Consider the following 15,134-nt stretch of genomic DNA (forward strand, 5'->3'; position numbering starts at 1 on the left):
GATGAACATAGATGCAAAAATCCTCAACAAAATGTTAGAAAACCAAATTCAGTACTACAGTAAAAGAATCATACCTAATGATCAAGTGGGATTTATTCCAACAACGATTCAATATCTGCACATCAATTATTGTGATATGCCACATTCAAAATAATAGGTAAAACACACATGGTGAAGAAAAAGCATTTGACAAAATTCAACATTCATTCGTGATTAATAACTCTCAACAAAGAGGGTATATAGAGGGCACATACATCAACATAACAAAGACCATTTATGAAGAAACCCACAGCTAACATCATACTCAACAATGAAAACCTGATAGCTTTTCCTCTAACATTAGGAACAAGATATAGATACCAACTCTTGCCTTTTTTATTCAACATAGTGTGTGAGTCCTAGACACACCAACCAGACAAGAAAAGAAATACAAGGGATCCAAATTGGAAGGAGAGAAGAAAACTGTCACTATTTGCAGATGACATGATTAAATAAATTCAGTAAAGTTGTAGGATACAAAATTAATATACAGAAATCTGTTACATTTCTATATACTAATAATGAACTTTCAGAAAGAGAACTTAAGAAAACAATTACATTCACAATTGCATCAAACAAAATAAAATACCTAGGAATAAATTTAACCAAGGAGGTGAAAAACCTGTACTCTGAAAACTATAAGACATTTATGAAAGAAATTGAAGATGACATAAATAAATGGAAAGGTATATTGTGCTCATGGATCAGAATTAATATTGTTAAAATGTTCATACTACCTAAAACAATCTACAGATTCAATGCAATTGCTATCAAAAGACCCATGACATTTTTTACTGACCTAGAACAAATAATTCTAAAATTTGTATGGAACCACAGAAGGCCCCAAATAGACAAGGAAATCATGAGAAAGAAGAAGAAAGCAAGAGGTATCACACTCCCTGATTTCAGAATATAGTACAAAGCTATAGTAATTAAAACAGTATGGAACTGGCACAAAAATGGACACATAGATCAATGGAACAGAATAGAACCAAGAAATAAACCCATGCTCATATGGTCAATTAATATACACAGGAAGTAAGAATATACAATGCAGAAAAGATATTCTCTTCAATAAGTGGTATTGGGAAAACTGGATAGCTACATATAAAAGAATGAGATTAGACCATTTTCTCATACCATATACAAAAATAAACTCAAAATAGATTAAAGACTTAAATGTAAGACTTGAAACCATAAAACTCTTAGAAGAAAACATAGGCAGCATGCTCTTTGACATTGGTTTTATCTATCTATCTATCTATATATATATATAGCTAAAATATTTAGCTATATATACTATAGCTAAACATATATAGCTAAATATTTTAGCTATAATATATATACCTAAAATATATGTATGTATATATACATACATATGTGTATATATATATATATATATATATATATATATATATATACATACTCACATACACACATATATATTTATCTGTCTCCTCAGGCAAGGGAAACAAAAGCAAAAATAAACAAATGTGACCAAATCAAACTAAAAAGCTTCTGCACAGTAAAGGAAACCATCAACAAAAAGAAAAAGCAAGCTACTGAATAGGAGAAAATACTTACAAATGACATGTCCGATAAGGGGTAAATATACAAAATATAGAAAGAACTCATGCAACTTAATATCAGAGAAAACAAATAATCCAATTAAAAAGTGTACAGAGGACCTGAATAGGCATTTTTCCAAAGAAGAAACACAGATGGCCAACAGGCACATGAAAAGATGCTTGACATCACTAATCATCAGGGAAATGAAAATCAAAACCACAGTGAGATATCATCTCACACCTGTCAGAATGACTATTATCAAAAAGACAAGAAATAACAAGTTTTTGCAAAGACATGGAGAAAAGGGAACTCTCATACTGTTGGTGGAAATATAAATTAGTGCAACCACTATGGAAAACAGTATGGAGTTTCCTCAAAAAATAAAAATACAATTACCATATGATCCAGCAGTTCCACTCCTTAGTATATACCCATAGAAATTAAAACACCAATTCAAAAGATATATGCACTCCAATGTTCATTTCAGCATTATTTACAGTAGGCAATATATGGAAACAATCTAAGTGTTCACTGACAAATAAAGGGATAAAAATATGGTTTAAATGGAATAAAAAAGAATGAAATAATGCCATTTTCAACAACATGGATAGACCTAGCAGATATTATGTTAAGTGAAATAAGTCAGACAGAGAAAGACAAATACTGTATATTTTCACTTATATGTCAAATCTAAAAAACAAAACAAAACAACAAATATAACAAAACAGATTATCAGATACAGAGCAAAAATTAGTAGTTGCCAGAGGGGAGTGTGGGGAGATAGGCAAAATAGGCAAAGGAGATTAAGATGTAAAAACTACCAGTTATAAAATAAATAAATCACAGGGGTATAATATACAGCACAAGCAATGTAGTCAGTAATCTTGTAATAGTCTTTAAAAATATTGAATCACTGCATTGTACACCTGAAAGTATTATTAGTTAACTATATTTCAATTAAAATAAGAAAGGTATTTTAGGATTTTCACCTAAGGTCTTTGTCTAATCTTTACTCCCTCCCTGACAGAGCACTCCTTGTACCTCACACTGTTTCCCTTATTATTAACATCTAACATTAGAATGTCACATTTAATTACATTACAATTAATGGACTAATGTTAATGCATTATTCGTAGTAAAAGTACATACTTTATCCAGATTACCTTAGTTTTTTACATAATGGCCTTTTTCTCTTCCAGGATTCCATCCAGGGTTCCACATTACATTTAGTAGTCCTGTCTCTCCTTATTTTCCTCTTGGCTAGAACATACTCATTTTGTTCTAACAATTATGCATTTTCCTTTCATCTCAGTATCTTTACTTGCTTAATTTATTTGAGTAAGCTATCTTAAATCTCACTCTGTTTATCAGAGCATTACTTATTTACCCCACTATTTAGAAAAGGCTCTGGAAATCCCCACTTTCCATACAAACTGCCAAGCATTTTTTAATTTCTAGAAAACTTGCAAGTAACAAGAGCAACCCTAGCCAGAGGCCAATGAGAACTTATGATTACTGAATTGGGATTTTCTTTGGGTGGCAGAAGGGGAATAATCTTTATTACTGAGTCACTCAGTTAAAACTCTTAAAACTTACTCAATTACAGAATAATCTAGTTAAGTTTCAAAGAGGCAGGCATGTTTGTTTAATGTTTATAGTTACAGAAATAGTAAAGACCATTAGCATTTAAACCACCAGCATTAGTCTGAGAAATCTCACTTCCTTAGAAAGAGTAAGGATGGTTCATACCTTCTCAGTACATCCTGTTCAATCTGTTCAACAAATTTATTAAACTAGGTATGAAATTGAGTTTGTATCTATTTCTGATAGAAGGGCCAAGAACTCTAGTGCTGTCTATTCCCACTTCAATAATAAAACCCCTGACAGCTTCTGAATGAAAGATCCTAGAAAAATTCAGTTTATTGTCTCGTACACAGCCTAACAGAATGAGGTTGATATGAAATCCTGCAGACCATTCTTTATATCCATAGTCATCAGATACCATTTAGACTGGGAGACATAATGCTCTGCTTAGCAAGTATTGGGGAAATATAATTTTTAAAAAAGAGCTTCTCCCAACCCAGAATTCCTCTTCACAAAGGTAATAAGTAGAGAAAGAAAACACCCTTATTATTGAATAAGCATTAAACCAGAGTGTGATATGCATCACAGACAATTCGCTGAGATTGCAGACAGAAAGAAATCTCACCCTTTCATATAGCCAAGCAGATGCATCACATCACATATATATTTTCAAGATCAGCAATAACCAGTCTTCAAATAAGAGGACTTGACAGCATTATCATTCATTCTAACTTTACCTGGTGATTGGACTGACCATCTGTGTTAACTTGACTTTATCCAAAAGGGTTGTGGGAGGAAACAAAAAATTCATTATCTTTTGATAGGAAGGAATTTTATAATGTGGAGCAAGGGGCCCACCAAAATTAGGCTCCTACTTTCCCACAGAAACTAGGAGATAGGGGTACTCCCTCCCTAGATATTTACATTTCCAAGAGATGGCTGCCAGGTCCTTGAGAAAAATATTCCTAGGTCCTAATGTTAACAAAAGGCTTATATAGTTTCTAAAAAGATACGTTGAAAATGACAGTGAAGGTACTTAACATTTTTAAATTTCAGTGGTCAGTATTCTGACAGAAAGGAAAGAGAAGGAAATCTCTCCCCTTATTTTCAACAGGAGGAATTAAGTTTCATAGTTTTCATTCCTGTGTGTCCTTTCACAGCCAAAGATTTCTTTTCTCATTCGTGCAAAATGTTTACCATACATCTGGCCATGTGCCAGACTATGTGCTAGGCTCTATGACTGCTAATATTGGTAGGATGCAAAAAATCTAATCCCACACTCCCGGAGCTCGCTATCTAGGGAATGAGATCCCATGGACTGCAATGTATCATCAGTCTTCTTATAGGTCCTTAGGCATCCCTCCTTGTAAGAGAGAAATCTGAATAATTCTCACCAATACTTCAGACTATACCAGGCAATGAAAGCTTTTGCTTTGCTCAGAGCAAGCCATGATGTGAATATCCCTGCATGTTGCAGTTACTCTTTGCTAATAATAATAGGTAACATTAATTGCATGGTGTTCATGTTCCATCCACAGCAATGTCGATTCTCACAGTCGCCCTTCAGGTGAGTATTATTTCAGTGCCCATTTTTAGATGAGTCTCAGCAGTTGGCTAACTTGCCCCTGGACACAGAGCCAGTAAATGGAAGACTCATATGACATAGGTTTATCTGACTCCAAAGTCCATGTGTACTGCAACCATTGCATATGAGGTTAGGTCAAGAAAAGAAGGCCAACCTCACCATTGGCTGAAATCTGTGTTTTGTTGAATTGTGCACAAGCTCAGTAAAAATGACTGCCTCAAAAAAGACAAATCCTCCACGTTTACTGTGCACTTACCAGGTCATATTTTGTACATGGTTTATATTTGATTCTCACAAGAATCTTGGGAAACGAGTAGGGCAGGTATTTAAAACCCAAGTTAGGTAATTGAAACATGAGATTCAGAAAGGTTAAATTACTCGCCCAACATCAAACAGCTGGTGAGTTAGGATATGGGACTCCTCTCCAGGTCTCCCAACTACTAGTTATCTGTGGCTTGAAATTAGAAAATCTCAAACTGGAGAATTATACTCTATATGGATTTCTAACAGAGCCATAGAGGTTCCAGGATTCACCTGAATCCCACTATCTGTGTCAAGAGCTGAGCTCAAACAAGTATGAGCTCTATCAATTCTGGCCTGCATCAGGCAATACTCACTTAAGCATGCCTTTATGTGACTTGTAAATAAAATTCTGTTTGCTTCATATTCCCTGTGGCTAAAGAGTAATGTTTAAACTTCTTCAAAGTTATTTTTACTGTGCTTCCTGAAGCATCTTGTACACTACTTACCCCAAATTGCACCCTGTTCTGTAATTTTTATTCAGGTAAAACTAATGGAGTCTCCCCAGAGTGAAGGATGTGTAATCAATCCCATTGTTTAATTTCAATGGCTTATTACCAGGTGGGAGAATTGTTATAGCAGAGGCAATTTAGAAAATCAGGTACGATTGACTCTAGTCAATTTGCATACTGCAGTCCCAACAGCAAAAAGTCATGGTGTTTCATGCCTGAGAGAGTGCAGTCATTAATGAGACCACCTGGGCATCTAACTTGTGAGAGAGAACAGGAGAACTGTGTGTGTGTGTGTGTGTGTGTGTGTGTGTGCGCGCGCGCTCATGTGCCCATGTGTTTCTAAACAAGGGTGCATTCAGAATTGTTGCTAATCAGAGAAGGAAAAGATAATCTTCCAAGGGGTTATCTCTAGTATTTTCCAAAAGATAGTCAGAATCAGAACCATCCCTTTACAGATTCTTATGTGACTGTCCTTGAATGTAACATTTGGCTTTACTGTGCTTGTATGTTCTTCCAAAAGAGTTGGCAAAATGCCTCTCTCTGAGAGGTATGAGAATGATTGGAAAGCTCCCTGAGCTGAACAGCAGGAACCTGAGCTCTAATCTGAACCTGGCCATTAAATTTCTATATGTCTTGGGCAAGTTAGTTCTTAAGCCTCTGTTTCCTCATCTGTATGGAGAGTTTGGATGAGATGAGGCCTTTTCCAGCAGTAGCATTTGGTGTGTCTAACCCTGTCTCATCCTTGGAAATGGAAAGCCTTTACCTGAAAACATTAACTTGATTATTGCCAAGTTGTGTGTCACGTCTGTGGAGTACTCCCAATGAGCCAAGAGAGAAATGAAGATCAAAAAAGAATGGAGGAGGAGTCCAGCCATCTATCCTAGCATACAAATGCGTCTCCATCAGGAATGGAAAAGTACATGCACAAACACTGCAGATGGTGGGTGATTAGCACCATCTTTGCAGCAAAGAATAATGCAGCCCTCATTCCAATGGTGTGCAGTGAATCTACTGGTCTGAGAAGTCCCTGACAGAGAGGTTTCACTCGTGCCCTCCATGAAGAAAGGAAAGGAAGGCAAGCTGGACCAGGGGATACCAACATTTATGAACTGACTAGTTTCTGATGTTATCTCAAAACTCTCAGGTCACCACTGAGAAGTAATTAATACAAGCTCCATATGCAGGAACCTGAACTTGGAAATATTAAGCAAGTTTAAAAATATATACTGTTAAATAGTAGAATGGGGATACAAACCTTGTCCTAACACCCAAGCTCTTTCCAGCATAATACCTCGTAGGTGCAGAAAATGCCACCTCCTTTAAATCTTGTCTATTTTTCCCCTTGTACTCGTTCCCCACCCCTACTTATGCATACCTTTTCAGAGCATCACCCAGAGAACATCGCCGTCCTGGAGGACAGGGTGGGAGGGGCACTCACTAGGTCTCCACTTCCCTCCCTCATAATCATTTTTACTTCATGACTGCCCAGTTCATCCACTTCAGCTTATTAAAAACAAGGCCTCTTTCTTTCTGTGGAATACTCTATTGTTGGGAATGAAATATCTTCAACAGTTCAAAGTCAGGCTGGTGCCAATGCTGGGAGCTGCGTCAGCATGGAGCTAGCAACGGCCGCATCCTGAAAAGCAACCGCAGTTTTGAGAAGCAGCAACTATTTGCAATCCTCCTTTCAAAAACATCACTTTCAGAAAGTGGCACTGGCCGGAAATGGATGCAGTCATCACTTTCAAGGGTTTTGTTGGGCTGTGGCAGCTGGGAGCTCTCTTTTCTCATCTCCTACAACCCACAGACCCTCACACAAAACAGGAGGTAAAGATGCCGTTGTCCTTAAAATAAAATTTGGCTGTGCGTCTACATATTGTAAGGAAATTTTTTATGGGGGAAAAAAAAACTTTTTGTAAGGAAAAATGATCACACGAGTTCAAGTAAAAACTAACCAGACATGGGAAAATGGTTATTTTTTTCTTAATAAGTATAAAGGGATACATATTTTGGGGTAGGACCAACAATCCCTGTTCACTTTAGTGACATTTCCCATTTTCACCCTCCTTCTGGCCTTGTTCAAGTGCCAGCTTCTCCAGGAAACCTTCTCCCATCCTCTCTGTATGACATGGTTTTTTTTTCCTTTCACTTAACTCCTCATATGTTTTTATCTGAGTACTTCTTTTATCAGGCATCTCCTTCCTATCTGTACTCTGGCTGCTTGTACATATTTTGTCTTCTTTTCTCAGTTTGTCAGCTCTTTCAGGAAGGAGTGCACACTTTGACTGATTTATATATTAATTAAGCAAATGTGAGTTGACAGTCTACTCGGTGCCAAGAACTATCTAGGCATTTAGAATACAGATATTGATAAGGTGTATAATAACCTGTTCTTTTCCTCAAGGATCTTACATTCAAGTATGGAAGAGAGACATGTAAACATGCATATACATTGCAGTTGAGGATATGCAGGATGCATATCGAATTCATTTTATAACCTTTTAAATATTTTGGTGGCTTGTTGAATGAATGAGTGAAAGAATGTGGGTTCCACACTTAAATAACAGTAAAGGCCCTAAGGAGAAAAAAAAGATAAAAACTGGTGGAGAAATGAAAAGCCAGTGATGACACGTAGGTCCGTGGGAACATTGTGGCTCTCACTGTCCAGATCAAGCATTCCTGCTAGCCTTAGCCCTGAATCTTTCTTTATCAGCTCTGTTTCCTCTAAGAATGGAGTATTTTAAACATTAAGGGCAATCCTACGGAGATAGCAAAGTAGAAGATGAATAACTTTGGAGTCAGAGGAATACTGTGTACGAAAAGATAAAATAGGCAGTCTGTGATAAGTGCTGATTGAGGATGCAGATATTAAATGCTACAGGAAACAGTAAATCTGACACTATTCAGGAGAAACTTTATGGGATAGGTGTGGTTACCAGAGAATGAGAGGAAGGCAGACATATGCGGAGAAAAGCCCAAGCATGGGCCAGGTGATCCAAAGGCAGAAAGACAGATCATGGAACATCTGCTGTCTCTTAGACCCCATGGTTGAGGATTGTATTCCTACTGGCTAATATTTGATGCTAAATAGTAAAATGCCATCTATAGTCTTTTATACATTTCTTAAAACATTTTCTCCTGTTGGCCGTGTCCTCCTCCTTGATATTTTTATAGTTCCTTAGGCTCCATGATCACACATTGTCTTTGTTCTCTTCCTATTTCCATAACTGATCAATTTGTCTTCATAGAACATCCTCCTCCAACCTCCAAATGTCAGTATTTTCTGTGGTTCAGTTCTTGGCTCTGTGTTTGAACTGTCAGAAAAGTCACCACTTGAAATCACACTGTACTCTTGAACTCAATATTGAATTCTACCAAGATGGTCGTCTCATCGCTATCATTAATTTGATCATTTCCTCCCTGAATTCCACTTCTATTTTACAGAAGGCTTAAAAGTACATTTACTCATTGATGTACATCATTATATCAGACTTAGCCATCTACCTGTTCCTTACATTCATTCCGTGGAGAAATTAATCATCATCACGACTCCACCACTACAAAACATTCCAAGGCTTAAAACCTCTCCCTGCAAAGCATGTCCCCCCATTGAATTCCTCACTCCCACTGATGGCATTATCATTTTCCCTGTCTCCTCAGTTTGCAATGGCAGACATATTCGATTCCTCTCTCTTTCTGTCTTCATATCTAGTCACTAGAGTTAGGTATTCCAAAAGACTCCTTGTATAATGTCTCTGGCAGTGGGAACAATCTAAAAAAATATATTGTTAAGCAGAAGCAATCAGACGCAGAAAAATATATAATGCCATGCCATCTCTCCTCCACTGCCACCTGCTTCATTCAGCCCTTGACACTTTATGTGTAGGCCTTTGAATAGGTGGTAATTATTCATATTTCTAGTCTCTAGCCTCTCCTAACCAGTCAGCACTTTTTTAGCCTGATTACTTTTCTTTAAAATACTTATTTAATAAACCCAGCCTCTTTACAATTACTCAGTGACTTGATGCTGTCCAATAGAAGTATAATGCCAGCCACAAATGTGACTTTACACAAATGTAATTTAAATTTTCTAGTAGCTACATTAGAAATGCAAAAAGGAACAAATGAAATTAATTTTAATACCACTGTTTTTATGTTTAACCCAACATATCCTCAATATTATCATTTCAATATATAATAATTAGTAATTAATATTAAAGAGATATTTCCCCCTTTTTTTTTTATACCGAGCCTTTGAAACCATACATCTAAATTCAGACTAGCCGCAGCTGAAGTGCTCAAAAGCCATGTGTAGCTAGTGGCTACCATACTGAGCAATGCAGCTTTACATTATTCCTTGGGCCTCCCATTTCCGTTGTTTGTTCATGCTCTTACCCTTGTATTCCTCCTTTTCCCAACATACTTAGATCTTGATCATATCTCAAGGCTCTCCCAGCTTAAATTCTAACTCTCCTGGGGGGATTTCCCTAACCACCACAAGACTTTGACCTCGTCTCTTGACATGTATTAGCTATACTATGTAGCTGGCATGTGCTATGTGTTACTTTTTTTTAATGTGCTACTTTTTAGAATTAATGCATGAGAACTGCACCCTAGCCAGATTGTCAATATCTTGAGGACTGATACTTCCCTCAGCCCCTGATGTCCCAGAGTGCGTTTCACAGAGAAGACACAGTAAATATTTGTTGATGGAGTGTTGATAGTACAGATTCCTAAAATATAAGTGTATAAATAGACTTTATTAATTAGCAGTCTTTTATTATTTACCAATTAGCTGTGATAACACACTATACTATTACTAATTTATTATAAGGTTAATGTTATAGGTTTTAGTTAAGATTTATTTTCCAAAATGTAATACTTATTTTTGTTTTGGAAAAATAAATATTAGAATTAGAAGAATAATATACACTAAAAGGAAAGTCAAGTGAAGCTAGTATAATTTCAGCTCTATGATTTATTTATTTGTATATGGAGTGATGACAATATTGATGTCTGAAAAACAGTAAGCATAATAATATTATGGAATACGTAATTTAGTGAGCTCCAACAAATATCGTCTGATTATCTTATCAGTTCGGAGGAATTCTCAGAAACACATTTAGAAGATTTAATAAAAGAATGTGCTGGGGGCTTCCCTGGTGGCACAGTGGTTGAGAGCCTGCCTGCCTATTCAGGGGACATGGGTTCGTGCCCCCGGTCCGGGAAGATCCCACATGCCGCAGAGTGGCTGGACCCGTGAGCCATGGCCGCTGAGCCTGCGTGTCCGGAGCCTGTGCTCTGCAGCAGAAGAGGCCACAGCAGTGAGAGGCCCGCGTACCGAAAAAAAAAAAAAAAAAAAAAAAAAAAAGAATGTGTTGGAAAAAGTGATTTGATAAGGGATCCCCAACACCAATTTGTGATAGTGAGGTTTTGTACAGTTACTCCATGGGCATGTTTAAAGTCTTTGGCAAATGCTTTATCAGGGATTCGTAGATGTGATGGTGGGTTATAGGTTTACATACACAAGGAACGCTTGATGAGATTTCACACAAAGAATGGCTGATTAAAGTAATGAGCCTGGTGTAGAGAGTAGAGAGGTTGAATGTGGCTAATATTTCCTTGAGATGGGGATTTGTTAATGTTACTAACATTTTATATAAGACAAACTGTCAGTAGACAAAATGGTGGTTAGTTGAAGGGCATGACTCGTTAACATATTATAAAATATACGGTAAGCTTGACAAAAATAGATCTTACATAAAATTGTTAAATAAGTGAAATCTGTACTTTGAGACACTCAATTTCCACTATCACTAAATGCTCTGGTCTCCCTTCAGGCCTATTCATTCCCTGTTTACAGCCCACATCACCTCCATGATATTTGATAGGACTTTCAGATGAATTCTAATTTTATTGGGAGCCTTTGAAACTTAATGATTTCAAGATACAAATATATAGTACAATGATTGGCATTAAGGAAACTAATTTGGGTAAAAGCCCCACATCAGCTCTTAAAATTATACTATAATCTTCCTGCTAATAAGACAAATATCATATGATATCACTTATATGCAGAATCTAAAACAATGATACAAATGAACTTATTTACAAAACAGAAATAGAGTCACAGATGTAGAAAAAAAACTTATGGTTACTAGGCAGGAAGGGGGGGTAAGGATAAATTGGGAGATTGGGATTGACATATACACACGACTATATATAAAATAGATAACTAATAAGGACCTGCTGTATAGCAGAAGGAACTCTTCTCAATACTCTGTAATGACCTATAATGGGAAAAGAATCTAAAAAGTTTGGATATATGTATATGTATAACTGATTCACTTTGCTATACACATGAAACCAACACAATATTGTAAATCAACTATACTCTAATAAAATTTTTTTAATTAAAATTTAAAAATCATTTAACCATTAAAAAAAAAGACTGATGCTGAAGTCCAAAACTTATACTACTTACAAGAGTAACTTAAAAAGTAATTTTTAAAATGCTTCTTAAACTCAATCAGTATATCTTTTTTAAACTCGTGGATGACTGCAAACAAAATTAGAGCATCTGTATAATTTACATATGGATGTGTTTTCCATGTAGCAGCTATTGTCAAATGGATAAAACCTAACTTGCGAATGCATAAGTTATGTGTGTGTGTTTATATTTGTTTATTTATTTATTTATTCTTCTTATAATTAAGGTTACTGTTCATTTAAATGTAGACAAAGAGTGCCAGGGTAGGGGGAAGCAAATTCTATACTGGTTGACAGTTACATTTGGTGAATCCAACTGGGAAAGTGGAGGGCGTGGGTAGAAAATTGGCTGGACAAGATGCATGATGTATGCCAGAGGCTGTGTAGGAAAGCTGAGGTACAACCTGAAATAGTGTTGGGAAGAACACCAAACATAGCAGGTGCCAAAGCAAAGGATACAGAGTGTACTTTACAGTAAAGGGGAAAAGCCGTAATTGGAAAAAAGAAATAGATGTTCAAGCAGGTGAGACTTAAACAGGCAAAAAGAGTAGTTCAGGACACAATGCTTTGAAAGGGGAGATTCCTTCCTAGATTGTCAATTGTAGCTTTTGCTTTTTGTGTGTGTGTTGGCTCGTAGGGCTAAAATATGTGTGCAGGAAAACGTGGCTTAAAATAAAGAGGTTTGGGACATGGGGTAGGTAGAGAATGAGAAAGCTATAAAAATGTCTATTAATTATAGATCATTAAAATAGTTTAAATTTCAGAAATCTAATTCCTAAATAAATCTGTTGAGTCTTGTAAATGCTTCTTCAGCACTAAAATCAATCCAAACATTGGCAAATGCCTTAAGAAAAGAAATAGAAACAAACAAACAGAAATCAAGAGCAGTTATCAACTTTAGGCTTAAGAGGTGAAAAACCATCACCACTCTAGGCAATAACAAAATGTAGAGAAAATAAAACTGAACAGAGTCTGAACAAGAAACCAGACGCAATGACTGGCTTGCTATATAACATTTAGGTGGTAAAAGACGGTTTTCTATACTGTTGAGTTCGTAGTCAACTTGATCTTGATTGTCTTCATCGTTGTCATCATCATGGTAGCCCCTGGTTATCTGACTGTGGTCAACTTCTTACCATGATTAAAAAGTCTTACATAATCTGTGACCTGACCTACACCTCCTCTCCCACTCCTCCTGTATCAGGCTCTTCCTAGCTCACTATGCTCCAGCCACACTGAGCACATTTGTGTTCTTCAAACACTGAAGTTTTTTCCTTGTCATAGTCTTTGCACATATATGCCCTTTCTAGAGGTCTTCACCCTTCTTTTTAGCATGGCTCTCCTTTCTGTTATTCAGGTCTCAGCTCAGATTATTACCTTTCAACAAGATTTTCCTGACTACCCTATTCAGCATTACCCAACACTGCCCATACAATCTTGCTTGAAAGTATCCATTCTTCTATTTGTCTGTCTGTCCATCTATCTACCTTTGTTGTTTATTAGCTGTGTTACCCATTAGCATATTATCTCTATCAGAGCAGAAACCTTGATTGTTTTACTTCAAACTGTAGTTCCTACTATCTATATAGAAACAGAGTTATTGAGAGTGACATGAGATAGTGAACAGATTATAATGCACGATAGTAATGTAAGATATTTTATTTCAGTTCTCATTATTGGTATGGCACACTTATTTGCTAACCACTAGCGAACATCAACTAGTTTACAATCTCTGAAGCTACATGAGTTCCTAATTTTCTAGTTTGTACCCCTGAATAAGTATACCTAAGCCAAAGTCTAGAGGAGTATGCGTAGGAATACATATCCCTTTGTGATTACATTTGTGATTAGCTGCTGACCTCAAAGATGTCACTGTCTATGTAATGACATCAACACCGAGACAAAGCATTAAGGAAGGCCCTTCCTGAACACAGAAAAACCTTACACAAAGATGGTACTGCAGGTTGGTTCTTCTCTTAACCTTAGCTACACCAGTAAGTCCTCCCTCTTAGGGTAATATGTCAAGAAAACTTTAGTTAGACCAGTTTATTCTTTTTGGCCAATAAGGAAAAAACATGTTCACATAGTTTCAAAAGAAAGAGAAAGTAAAATATAGACATAATAGTGAATAAAAATATGTTGATATAAAGAATCCAAAATTGTTTTCAAGGGACAGTACAACAATAGACAAAGTTTAACATTGATTCAAATTTGAATGAAAATAGAGTAATAAAAAATGAAGCATGAAATTGAAATTACTTAAATTCACTCATCTACTTATAATCACTTTTGCATCTCAGTAAGCTAAGAAAGCTGTTTAATTTTCTGTTGGGTTTTAGGATGAATCTTTGCATGTGTTAATCTTAGAAATGTTGAGGTTATCATCAGTCTTCTTAATCAAAATTTTTATGATTATAGTGAATATCCTCAATATATTAGGAGTTATTACAAGTGATTATACCAAAGAGATAGATAACTATGCAAATTACATAAGCATTTCAGAAACTAACAAATACAAATTTAAAAAACCACAAAAAAACTTCTCAACCCATCTGGTAACCAAAAAAAAACATACAATAAAATGATAAAAGATGTAATTTGATTTATCAAATTGACAAAATTGTGAACATTTTAAAATGGCAATGTCTACTATTAGCTATAGTGTGAGGAAGGAGGCGCTTTCATGGCTTGCTGGGAGGATTGTTGAACGTTATGGAGTGCAATTTGGCAGTAGGTATTATAACTTTTGTAACTTGGTATGCAGGCTTGACTGAGTCCAGCAATTCATCCTAAGGAAATAATCATGATTCATGCAAATATATAGCCTTAAGGATGTTTATCACAGGGCTGCTTATATAAGAAAAAAGAACTGACAACAGCCTTTTTGATGGGTCTAACAAATTATATTTCATCCATAAAATTCAAATTCAAAATAGTTGTGTATGCAGTACCTAAAAATGTGGTAGAAAAACAACTATATCATTTAAAAATATTCATAGAATAGTAAGTAAAAAATAGAAACAATATGCCATTACTGAACTTATAAAATATATATTAGTGCATAGAAAAGAGACCATGTGGCTATATACCAAAATGTCAATAGCAGTTAGGTATTG

General features: G+C 35.9%; 1 protein-coding gene across 48 annotated transcripts in view; it reads left to right on the forward strand.

Annotated features, from left to right (window-relative positions):
- The window catches only part of PTPRD (protein tyrosine phosphatase receptor type D), a 2,126,684-nt gene that overhangs the window by 1,451,135 nt on the left and 660,415 nt on the right, over positions 1-15,134 (forward strand). The window contains exon 10 of one of the 48 annotated variants that reach the window (XM_067041513.1): positions 4,731-4,759. The exons of the other annotated variants lie outside the window; for them this stretch is intronic. The gene's annotated coding sequence lies outside the window, so the exon portion shown is untranslated. The remainder of the gene's footprint in view (positions 1-4,730; positions 4,760-15,134) is intronic. 48 annotated transcript variants of the gene reach the window in all.

The sequence above is a fragment of the Kogia breviceps genome, chromosome 8 (genome assembly GCF_026419965.1).
Source record: "Kogia breviceps isolate mKogBre1 chromosome 8, mKogBre1 haplotype 1, whole genome shotgun sequence".
In the NCBI taxonomy this organism is placed as follows: domain Eukaryota; kingdom Metazoa; phylum Chordata; class Mammalia; order Artiodactyla; family Physeteridae; genus Kogia; species Kogia breviceps.